Raw genomic sequence first — 8,729 nt, 5'->3', positions numbered from 1 at the left:
TTAAATAGTTTATATTGTTTATTTCAAAATAGTTGATAGCTTATTTCCATTGACAACTTATTTTCATTCTTCAAAAAATATACGGAAGATGGTAGACAAAACCTACTACTACAATGATGAAGCACAATTAACTTATAAGGAGAAAGATGGTCTTATCGCATTTTTTACTGATCTTGAGAATTACAATAGCTATTATCAAACTCCTCCATGTTATGGTCAATACGTGCCACTAGTGCACGTGTTGAACTACGGTAACATCAATGGAGATAGCATGGTAAGATTTTCTACTATTACGACATCCGTGCATCTTTTGCATAAATTCTTCTAAAACTAAACTACATTGCTAACTACAAAGTTATTACTATGTTTTTGAATAGAAAATACCGATGGAATGTGTGACTTATCTGATGTTGCCGAGAGGTCGCGTTGATGTTATGAGCTTACGGCCAACACGGCCAGGTCAGCCGCAGTTTCCACATCACACTTGTCCATGCCGGATTTCTAAAAGCTAGGAAGCCATAATAATAAATGATTTCAAAAAAAAATCCGACCATCGTAGAGAGCTACTTGGAAGCAACATTGTGCGTAAGTCAAGACTTGGAGACAGGATGATCTCCGTTCTTTATTATGGAGAGTCTATTTTCCTTAATGGAGAGTCAATGCCTATCTTGTTTTATGATATTTTACCTAAGAGAGGGTAGAGTAGGTCCTACCTAGAATGTGTTATTATGTGCTACAATGTGTTAGGGTTGATGATGATGATGAGGAGTTGTGATTATGACTAATGACCAACTTGTTATATGATGTCTCATTGACGAACATTGTTTGATGGTGATGACAAGTGGTAATGAATATGCTATTTAAACAGACTAGTTCATGATGAGCTGTTATTGTATAAAAGATATATCTGTTTAAACATGTACAGCGTCAAAATACGAAAAAAACCCATAAATTTTAGCAGTGGCGCGGGCCAAAATAATACCAGCATCGCTCATTTACCAGTAGCGCTTTCCAGTGCCGCACTACTAGTATCTGAACTTACCAGTAGCGCTGGCCTAAACAAGCGTTACTGCTACAAAATAGCTGTAGCGTCGTAGCAGTAGCGCTGGTGCCCGCGCTACTGGTAACTCAAAAACCAGCGCTACTGGTAAGATTTTCCCTAGTACTGATATACCTATATAAAATAAGTACTTTATAATCTAAAAAACAGAAGCAAAAGACGATGAGGAAAGAATAGAGTTATTTGGAAGGATATAAATTATGTTCCCATTTTTATGTCTAACTACTAAGGTAGCCACAAATGAATAAGTTTCCACCGCTTTGCTCGTAAGGATACAACATGAAAATATATAGTAAATAGATAGAGGTGTGAATTATTAGATTTACAAAAGTGACTGGAGCAAACGACCTAGAGAGAAGAGAGAAAGATGATCCTTCTATAGCACGCGACCTGGTGAAAGTATACTGCAGGGCGAGTGTTTGTGCTCATCAAAACAAAGCTTGATAAATAAAGATAAAATATTGCAAAAAACATGCAGAGGAACATTAGAAGTAGTCAGTTAAACATTAATGAATTACTTCCTAGTTTTCTCAGTACTAATAAGGCTCCAAAAAATACAATATATTATATGGGGAGAGAAGCGTGTAGAACATTTAAAAGACACTCGTGAAAGGCATTCATGATCATATACATCTTCCGGTACAGGACAACATGGAGTCAATGTGATTATAGCGAACAGTGCAATAGTAAATATAGATTAGGAGCATCATAGTGTGTCTCTTAGCTAGTAGATGAAGAGATATGCAGAAACACACATGAGCGTCCTGTATCTGCGCCTCCTGGTGCCCTGTAGCTATTTCCTCCATTTCTTCCACCATGCGCTCGAGACCCTGGTCAACATCCGACCGGTGCTTCCCGACAACCATCTGCACTTGCAACACCGACCTCTATTCCATGTTCCAAAACATGCTCTTCTCGCCGCAATACATGTACATACGGTGTCGACTAATTGAAAAAAATCATCGTACCTCCAGAGGACCAACCAAAGACTATCCATATTGCCATTACTGATTAATAATGCATCTCAAAGTGTGGCTATTTTTGCCTTGATTATTCATTCCTTGCTTCTCATACTCTCACGTAAGGTTCTGCATACGGCCATTGCCGTTTTCAATATGATGAAATATCAGAGAGATAATTTGACATACATTTGTTCCTATAAATATTTTTACAGAAGATTTATCCTAGGCAAACTGATTGGTGAGATGCGGTTTGTAGGAGAAGCTCGCGCAGTGCAGTTGACGGGGTGTCTATTTTGTTCAAGCGCGAAACTGTTGCCCACGACAACATGCATGCGTGTCCACACAAGAGGCTTGAGCGAGGTACCTTTGATGTCGCTGGCATTTCCAAGTGAAATTCTGGAGAAGTTGTTGCCGCAGTGTCCTGCGAGAAAGAATATGTTGACAGAGTTCCTAGACAGAGACATACATATTCAGAGAAGTAATCGGTTCATTGCAAAAAGAGCAAAAAAAAAGTGTGCTATTATTCATGTTATCCAAATCGCAACTCGCATTACTTTTTCGAAATATGTATATGGCAACCGTGTGGCAAATTGCGAAACTGCCACACGCATCCAACGCCATCAATTCACTCCCGATTTCCTTCCTTTTCCGCATGACCTCCCGATTTCTTTCCTTTCCCTCACGTCCTCCTCCGATTTCTTTCCTTTCCCGCATGTCCTCCCCGATTTTATCGGGCACACCCGCTCGTGCCTTCCTAATTTTCGCAATTGTCATTTATGGCCCCACATGTCTTCTCAATTTTCAGCAAAAATAATGTTAGACTAGGATTTGATCTCTGGTCTATAGGTAATTAACAAAGGGAGCTAACCACCTCACCTATGACACTCATTGTTGAACATTCTAAGGGAAATACTGTTTTCGACATGTTTTTGCCTTTAATATGTTAGCACTGAAAAACTTTTTGTTTCAAGCATCATGGTAACTTTGATCATTGGGAATAAATTTGTTGAACCCGCCCTCCGGTAATTTCTGTAAATAGCACGATAACATTCACGCCATAGACCTGATAGTTTAGATACAAACATCATGGTAACTTTAACCATTGGGGAAAACAAATGTGAAAAGATACCTGATAATTTATGCGTAAATAAATGGTAATATAAGCAGCGCACATCTCATAACTGAGGTAGAAACACCATGGTAACTTTGACCGTAGGGATTTTTTTTTTGAAAAGATACTCCGGTATCTTCTGTGTAAATAGCACGGTAATATACCTCCCTCCCCTGGCATTTTGATGTGTAAATAGTATGAAAACATATGCACTGCGATAACTAAACACCATGATAAGTTTTTGACACGTGGAGGGGGGGGGGGATTTGTTGCTGAAACATATCCCTGATAAATTTTGTGTAAATAGCATGATATTTTAAGCACTGCGGGCTTGATAGGTTACCTAGAATCACCATGATAACTTTTTGCCCCGGGAAAAAGTTGTTCAAAACATCCTCAATAATTTTTGTGTAAATAACATGATAATATAAGCACCGCATAACCGATAACTTGCAATAAAACATGATGGTAACTTTTTTACCAAAGGAAAATATATAAGTTGTTAAAAGCATACACTTGCCTCGCGCGTGGGCCTCTTGGATGAACACAACACATGGCGTCCCACGGGAAAGTCACATAATGTTTAGTGCCATGAGGGGCACGCGTGCTATAGGCGTGATAAGTTACGCAAAAACATCATGGTAATTTTTTACCTATGGAAAAAGCTACCGAAACACACCCAGGTTTTTAGGTGCAAGTACCATGATAATATACGAACCATAGACCCGGTAACTCATGTACAATCCCCCATGGTAACTTTGACCGGGGGGGGGGGGGTTGATGTACATATACCCTGATAACTTATGTGTAAGTACCACGGTATTTTACACATCGAAACCTTATAACTTGTGTACAAAACACAGTGGTAACTTTGAAAGGGTGTAGTTATTGAAGCATAGTACCTGATACATTCTATGTAAATAGCAAGGCAAGTTATGCAACACAGGCCTGATAACTTGCATATGAATATAATGGTAACATTGTTCTGAGAAGAAATCATGTGGTAGACGTGAAGAAGTGGCAGTTTTCTAGGGGGTGAGTGCCCGAGATGTGCGAGAGAAGCAGGTTTCTCAGGCGAGCCTGCGGGATCATTTGGGAAGAGGCGAGGTCAAAGAACGAGGGATCGTATGGTACTTTAAAATGAAATAAATAGAGGTGTTGCAGTGTTGTTTATATGGCACACGTGTGCCAAATATCACAGTCCTTACTTTTTTTCTCCATCTACCTACGTAAGTTCAAGATAGGTCTGACATCACCCCATGGAGTTATGGATGCAAAACAGTCATATCGGTTACTATCCACATAGATCAGTTATAAAAATGCTAAGATTGAACCTTTGACATGAGAAGAATAAATCTGAGGTCGCTACGTTACCTGAAGAGCTGACAAATTTCTTCAAGATTTAAGCACATAGGTGGGAACTAGCAAACATGCCCGTGCGTTGCAACGGGAGAAAAAAACATCACACTCTTCTAACCCAATATGCTTGACATAAGACCATTGCGCACATACATAGTCTATATTCTCTATTTCAACATGGCATCCCATTCGTGTCGCCGCTTATCTTCTCTGTCCCTTTGTGCGTCTGTGATGTAGTTGCAATGAATGACAACACATTATGCGCTAAAGTGATAAAGATTACAAATCTTATTTGCAATACAAATACCAGTGTTACGATATATTAAATTTGCACATATATTGTTTGTTTTGAGACATCCAAGTGCATATACATATTAGGTCTGTTCAAATGAGCGTCCTAATATACTTATTAGAGAACAAGAGATTAATATTAATTTGCATAAAGGTTTACTAACACAGCCATGCAAAACAACCATATATCAGCCGTTGCATCAAGAAAGAAGTGTTGAACTGGCAATGAGACCAGATAAAATTTGGAGGTTGTTAATAATGTATGCCAATTTATTTCCCTAAAAAAATGTATGCCAATTTATATTCCTCGATATATTTTCTTTTCCCTCTCATTTGGGTATCATAGATTGAAGATGCAACCCTGCCTCAACTTAGAAGAGAAGCTGGCCGCCTGATACCATCAAGCTCACTTCTCAAGGGAATCTGTCCCAATTTGGTGCTTGAAGAATTCTTTATGTTTTTTTTCTGGAAGCAAGTCTTTTTGCCTTTTTTTTTCTTGCCGAGTAGGATGCTGAAGAAGGTGGTTTTGATCCTTTTGCTGCTGCTGCAGAGGTGCTAGTGCTACTCCTAAACCTATTTTTTCGCAGAAGTTACTCCTTGAACCTGATATGATTTCAGACTGAAACGAGATGAGCTAGGAGCCTGAGACCTAACAGACATGTTCTACCACTGGACTAAGAATTAGGTATTTCCCTGTAAATAATCAAAAGATATACATTAACGCAGCAGTGTTTGATGGCACAAAAATATAATAATATACAAAGGGAAAATAGACATGCACAATAGTACCTTTAAGCCCAAGATATGCATCCATCATCTCGTCAGATATGCATGCATCATCTAATCAGCTACTCCCTCCCTTACTACATATAAGTCCGTTTAGAGATTTGAATGTGGACTACATATGAATGTATATAGATATATTCGAAGTAGAATATAGCCAGAGCATTCAACAAGCAATTAATTGGTGGGAATCAAACATGCGCAACAAGATACTTCATACAGGTCCGCACACTGTTGCAGAATCAACATCGATCAAACATAAACATCGCCTGTGCTCAATTGTGAAGACATATGAAAAATTCTAAATTTACCTTGGCAAAGTACCATACATCAGAGGCAAACTCGATCAGGGTCCTCGAGGTCCCGGATGAGGCTGCCGACCCTGCCCTCCAACACGGCGAGCCTCATCCGAACCTTCTGGATGATGATCTTCACCATCATGTACGCGCAGTCGTCGAGGAAGTGGTTCTGCCTGAGCGCGCCGTGCCGTGTGGTCTCCAAATCTCCACCGTGATGTGCGTCTTCACGCCGTCCGCGTTGACTTGCACGCCCTTGTCGACCACGTTGCCGTAGCCGCCGCCCGCTCCTCGCCTCGATGAACCGCGTGAGCCCGTCGCCAGACCACGTGTCTGTCACCACCGTCATCCCCGAGTGCTACGCCAGCAAGATGGCGGAGGTGAGCGCGATGAGGCCGCCCCGATTGATGGCAGCCCCCACGCCGCTTCGGTCCACGCCTGTGTCGAACACCACGCCGAGGTCGGCGCCGCGGGTCAGCACCGCACGGCGGGTCAGCGACATGGCCTTGCGTCTCCGGGTTGGGCATATGGTTCGGGAACATGCCGTCGAGCTCCAGGTGCAGGTTGTCGGTCGTGTTGGTGCCCAGCTTCTCCAGCACGTCCCACGCAAAGAACCCGCCACAGCCGTTGCCGACGCTCACAATGACCTTGAAGCCCTCGAGCTGCGTGTCGCAGCATGTCGGGTGGGCCACACACTCCTTGATGATGGCCCGGAGGTGCTGCACGTAGGCGCTAATCAGGTGGATGCGCCTGACTACTAGAGGCATGCCGAGGCCAACGCCGCCGAGGCCCAGCTTCCTCGCGACCACTACCGGAATAAAGCCCTAAGTCGACGTCCTATTCTATGCCGACGGCTTTTTGTTGGGGCCAACAGCATAGACCGAGATATGCTGACAGCCTAGGGAAAGCCATAATTACATGCCGCGTGGCCGCGGATCGACCAGTAGAACTTGCAACGGCGCGCCGTGACCGCAAGGCCGGACACAATCACTCGACCAAACGATTGGCATGGGGCTGGCACTGAGGAGCCGCCCAGGTCGAACTCGTGCCTGGCCCACGGCAACGGCACAGACGGCGCACCGCCGGCGTGGCAGTACCACGGGGTTGTGTCACTCGGCTCTGACTCTTATTTGCCGAGAATGACCTTCGTGCACCGGATCTTTCTAGGTGAATCTTGACGGCGTCAATTTTTCCATCGTGATTTTGCGAAGGCGAGCGAGGGCCGATCAAAATCGGTCAAAGACCAGACAAAAATGAAGACATGCTTCTATTAAATCTTAGCCGATAATCTTTGTGATAAACGCAAAATCAATGGATACAAAAGGATGACGTATGGAGAACTATCAAAGCTTCCTCCCTTTAATATTAGTTATAGATATAGATATATATATATAGGAAGAACAGTCACGGCTCCATTACTATTCACACTACATGAATCCCCATCAACGGAACTGATCTGAGCATATTAGCAAAAAATGCAATTTGAATCTTGCATTTTTTTGCTGGAACATCATCATCTACTCATGTATGCAAAAGAATCATACTGGTTATTATACACATAGGTCAATAATGAGAATCAAGAATTCTGCTAGGATTGAACATTCCACATGAGAAGAAGAAATAATCTGAGTTTGCTATGGTACCTGAAGAGCGGACAAATTATGCAAGATTTTGGCACATAACATGGGAATAGGAAGAACATCCAGCGCTCCATGCATAATCACATCACATGCATCACCTTTGACGGAATTGATCTAAGCATGCTTATTGCAAAAAAAAAAACTATTTGAATCTTCCCTTTGGTTGATCGATCTGAGCACGTGCATCTATCAGCATCTATCAATACATGAATCATCATCACTTGAAGTGCGGATAGAAGAAGCAAAACCGTGCCCCATGAATAGATGCTGATGGATCTTCTACTTCCTGCATGATCGTACCCTTAGAGGAGATGATCTGTTATGAGATAGATTAGGGACTTGGTAGGTGATAGAGATGAACGGGTGAAGATACAAAATACATCACGGAATTGATCTGTCAATAACTGAATGTCGATGGATCTTAGACTTGCGCGATCACACCCTAGCAAGGTTGTCAATCGCGATTTCGAATCGGATCGGAGCTCTGATGGTAGAATCGTAAATCGTAGAATCTTCACTACCAGGATCGTAGAAACGTAAATTTTATGAACTAAAATCGTAGAATCACACTAGTAGAAAAAGGGCCTTTAGTCCCGGTTCATAAGGGCCTTTTAGCCCTCCACGTGGCCGCTGCCTGGAGGTCCACCTTTAGTCCCGGTTGGTAACACCAACCGGTACTAAAAGAAAATTTTATGATTTTTTTTTGAATTTTTTTATTTTTTTTAATTTCAAATTTCTGAATTATTTTAACCTCTAATCTCTAATCACCCCTCATCACTGCTCAATTTAACCTTTAATCTCTAATCACCCCTCATCATTCCAAATCATCTAACTTCCCGAACGGTCACCCATCCTCTCACTACTCCAGCCTGAGCACGCTTAACTTTCGGATTCTATTCTCCATCGTTTCCAAGTCTGCACTTGTTGTTTTCCTGACAATAGTAAGATGTCAATCCTATTAACCCTCAGGAATTTAGCTTGAGCATGAAGTCACATATTTCACTGTTTGAGTTTGAAACTATTGTTCTAAAAATCAATAATTATTTAGTAACACTAATATTTCTTAAATAAGTAGTTTGACCACAGTTTGACCATAGTTGACCAAAATTCAAAAAAACTGAAATAATTATTTAGTAACACTAATATTATTGAATAATTATTTAGTAACACTAATACTTCTTGAATAAGTAGTTTGACCAGATTTAACAAAAAATCAAAAAACTGAAA

The 8,729-nt window shown here is 41.5% G+C and overlaps 1 pseudogene; it reads right to left on the bottom strand.

Moving 5' to 3' along the window:
• Positions 1 to 5,896: 5,896 nt before the first annotated feature.
• Positions 5,897 to 7,760, bottom strand: LOC125518338 (annotated as a pseudogene).
• Between the last annotated feature and the right edge of the window lie 969 nt (positions 7,761 to 8,729).

The sequence above is a fragment of the Triticum urartu genome, chromosome 7 (genome assembly GCF_003073215.2).
Source record: "Triticum urartu cultivar G1812 chromosome 7, Tu2.1, whole genome shotgun sequence".
Lineage (NCBI taxonomy): Eukaryota > Viridiplantae > Streptophyta > Magnoliopsida > Poales > Poaceae > Triticum > Triticum urartu.
The sequence above is the reverse complement of the archived record's forward strand: the minus strand, read 5'-3'. Positions and strand labels throughout refer to the sequence as shown.